At 48.2% G+C, this 4,162-nt stretch overlaps 1 pseudogene; it reads right to left on the bottom strand.

Moving 5' to 3' along the window:
• Nucleotides 1-3,165: 3,165 nt before the first annotated feature.
• Nucleotides 3,166-4,162, bottom strand: LOC117272496 (corticoliberin-1 pseudogene; annotated as a pseudogene).

Raw genomic sequence — 4,162 nt, 5'->3', positions numbered from 1 at the left:
GAATCCTGATTTTCTTCTTCTGCTGAAACTGACTCAGTGTTTCTGTCAGGTGACATCAGACTCAGTGTAGAGAGTCATCTGAAACCTTCATCCCATCACACGTGATAATGTTCAGTCAAATATTTCTCATTCAAATGTCCTGAAAACATTTTATGTCTGAAACTGGTTGAAATCACTGAGAGTCAGTTTTCTTATTAAGTCAAAGAGACTTGTGTCCGAGTCCTTCCCTCCAGGGAGGAGGAGTCAAAGCAGGAACGGCTTTCCTCTAACAGGTGAACGTCTGTCACCCGCCCCGCTGTGTGACTTCAGCCATGCGCGGATCAGCCGGCTGGTTGTGGTGCACCCTGACAGCAGCTTGAAAACAGCCTGACAGGGGTGTTAGTCCTGTCCATGGCACTGATTGGTTAATAGTTAGCCATCTGTGGTGCTCATTGGTTGTTTTTTATTTTAACTGACAAACTGCTGTTTGATGTCAAGATGCCGGACCTGAATCAATCAACTCGTCCTCAGTGTAGTGGGCGGAGTCAAAGCTCTGGACCCAGGCGACCTGCAGACGTGACTTTGAGAGGTTTTATTGTGAATCTAAAGTGACCACTGATTTTATGACAAACAAACATCCAGAGAGCATCATGTGACCCGTCAGACTGACGCTCGACTCGAATGTAAACAACACAAACCGTCATCAAAAGTTCAGTCAGCTTTATTGTTTTTCTTACAGTGCAGAGATTCACTGATTATTGGTAGCTTTAATTTGATTATTTCAGCATTTATTTCTTTTTGATTGATGAATGTCATTTTCATCTTTCATAGATCAAATATTGAAATCAGCAGTTTGAATTTCTGTCAGGTTTTAATGTGAACGCTGACTGTAGCTGAAGTGTTTGTGTGTGAACGCTGACTGTAGCTGAAGTGACTGTGTGTGAACGCTGACTGTAGCTGAAGTGACTGTGTGTGAACGCTGACTGTAGCTGAAGTGACTGTGTGTGAACGCTGACTGTAGCTGAAGTGACTGTGTGTGAACGCTGACTGTAGCTGAAGTGATTGTGTGTGAACGCTGACTGTAGCTGAAGTGACTGTGTGTGAACGCTGACTGTAGCTGAAGTGATTGTGTGTGAACGCTGACTGTAGCTGAAGTGATTGTGTGTGAATGCTGACTGTAGCTGAAGTGATTGTGTGTGAACGCTGACTGTAGCTGAAGTGATTGTGTGTGAATGCTGACTGTAGCTGAAGTGATTGTGTGTGAACGCTGACTGTAGCTGAAGTGATTGTGTGTGAACGCTGACTGTAGCTGAAGTGACTGTGTGTGAACGCTGACTGTAGCTGAAGTGATTGTGTGTGAACGCTGACTGTAGCTGAAGTGACTGTGTGTGAACGCTGACTGTAGCTGAAGTGATTGTGTGTGAACGCTGACTGTAGCTGAAGTGACTGTGTGTGAATGCTGACTGTAGCTGAAGTGACTGTGTGTGAACGCTGACTGTAGCTGAAGTGACTGTGTGTGAATGCTGACTGTAGCTGAAGTGACTGTGTGTGAACGCTGACTGTAGCTGAAGTGATTGTGTGTGAACGCTGACTGTAGCTGAAGTGACTGTGTGTGAACGCTGACTGTAGCTGAAGTGATTGTGTGTGAACGCTGACTGTAGCTGAAGTGATTGTGTGTGAACGCTGACTGTAGCTGAAGTGATTGTGTGTGAACGCTGACTGTAGCTGAAGTGACTGTGTGTGAATGCTGACTGTAGCTGAAGTGATTGTGTGTGAACGCTGACTGTAGCTGAAGTGATTGTGTGTGAATGCTGACTGTAGCTGAAGTGTTTGCGTGTGAACGCTGACTGTAGCTGAAGTGATTGCGTGTGAACGCTGACTGTAGCTGAAGTGTTTGCGTGTGAACGCTGACTGTAGCTGAAGTGTTTGCGTGTGAACGCTGACTGTAGCTGAAGTGATTGTGTGTGAACGCTGACTGTAGCTGAAGTGATTGCGTGTGAACGCTGACTGTAGCTGAAGTGTTTGCGTGTGAACGCTGACTGTAGCTGAAGTGATTGTGTGTGAACGCTGACTGTAGCTGAAGTGTTTGCGTGTGAACGCTGACTGTAGCTGAAGTGATTGCGTGTGAATGCTGACTGTAGCTGAAGTGATTGTGTGTGAACGCTGACTGTAGCTGAAGTGACTGTGTGTGAACGCTGACTGTAGCTGAAGTGATTGTGTGTGAACGCTGACTGTAGCTGAAGTGTTTGTGTGTGAACGCTGACTGTAGCTGAAGTGACTGTGTGTGAACGCTGACTGTAGCTGAAGTGATTGTGTGTGAACGCTGACTGTAGCTGAAGTGACTGTGTGTGAACGCTGACTGTAGCTGAAGTGATTGTGTGTGAATGCTGACTGTAGCTGAAGTGATTGTGTGTGAACGCTGACTGTAGCTGAAGTGATTGTGTGTGAACGCTGACTGTAGCTGAAGTGATTGTGTGTGAATGCTGACTGTAGCTGAAGTGATTGTGTGTGAACGCTGACTGTAGCCGAAGTGATTGTGTGTGAATGCTGACTGTAGCTGAAGTGACTGTGTGTGAACGCTGACTGTAGCTGAAGTGACTGTGTGTGAATGCTGACTGTAGCTGAAGTGACTGTGTGTGAACGCTGACTGTAGCTGAAGTGACTGTGTGTGAACGCTGACTGTAGCTGAAGTGACTGTGTGTGAACGCTGACTGTAGCTGAAGTGATTGTGTGTGAATGCTGACTGTAGCTGAAGTGATTGTGTGTGAACGCTGACTGTAGCCGAAGTGATTGTGTGTGAATGCTGACTGTAGCTGAAGTGATTGTGTGTGAACGCTGACTGTAGCTGAAGTGACTGTGTGTGAACGCTGACTGTAGCTGAAGTGATTGTGTGTGAATGCTGACTGTAGCTGAAGTGACTGTGTGTGAACGCTGACTGTAGCTGAAGTGATTGTGTGTGAACGCTGACTGTAGCTGAAGTGATTGTGTGTGAACGCTGACTGTAGCTGAAGTGACTGTGTGTGAACGCTGACTGTAGCTGAAGTGACTGTGTGTGAACGCTGACTGTAGCTGAAGTGACTGTGTGTGAACGCTGACTGTAGCTGAAGTGTTTGTGTGTGAACGCTGACTGTAGCTGAAGTGACTGTGTGTGAACGCTGACTGTAGCTGAAGTGATTGTGTGTGAATGCTGACTGTAGCTGAAGTGTGCACAGAAGAGTCAGAGCTGAAAGCAGCTGAAGTGAGAGCGTTAGCAGATTTGAAGATCATGAGACTGATGTCAGACGATAAAACTGGACAGGGAGTGAACAGTTCGTGGACGTGAACTATTTTCCAAAGTCGTCCATCATCTTGCGGTTGCTGTCGGCCTGCTGGGCGATCTGCTCGGCTCGGGCCATCTCCAGGACCTCCCTGAGCAGGTGGAAAGTCAGATCCAGAGAGATGGGGGGCTCCTCAGACCTCTTCCCCTTCTCCCTGGCCTCCTCCTCCTCCTCCACCTCCTGCTCCCGCCGGTGCTCCGCCCGGGCCTGCAGGAGGCGCTGTGTGAGCTGCAGCACAGCCCGGTTTGCCATTGAGGAGGAGGAAGAGGAGGAGAGGAGGTCTGGAGCCGCAGCAGAAGAGAATCCTCCACCTCCACCCAGATGGAGGGAGAACTCCTCCCCCAGGTGGAGCAGCAGCGGTCGGGGGAGGAGCGGGCGGTGGCCGGTGGGGGCGTCGCCGGGTCGACAGTCAGCAGAGCGAGGGAGGAAAGCACTGAGCAGAGCCATGACCCACAACAACACATTCAGCTTCATCTCCGCTCACAGGTCCAACCTGAGGACAAACAAGAGGCTTCATAAGGCGCCTGTGAGGACGATCTGTGGGATTAGAAAACCCAGAGACACTTGAGAGACTTTGCTGTTATCTGATAACGTTGTGTTCACACAGGGCGCCAAGAAAACAATTCATACGAGTGAATTACATGTAAAGTCAAAGTAAAGATGGGAATAGACGCAAATTCCCACAATGGACATTGTGTGAATGATGCCAAGTACGTGACTTAAGTGGTGCGAATGAAGCGAGCAGTGTGATTTCCTGTCATATGCTTATTGACAAGAGTTGAAAAATCTGAACTTCAGCGACCAAATTGCACCGTAATAGCCAATCAGCGTTGAGATCCCCTGGGGATGTATGACACTGAGGAAAT

This window comes from Epinephelus lanceolatus, chromosome 12, assembly GCF_041903045.1.
Source record: "Epinephelus lanceolatus isolate andai-2023 chromosome 12, ASM4190304v1, whole genome shotgun sequence".
NCBI lineage: Eukaryota > Metazoa > Chordata > Actinopteri > Perciformes > Serranidae > Epinephelus > Epinephelus lanceolatus.
This window is presented reverse-complemented; position numbering and strand designations above follow the sequence as displayed.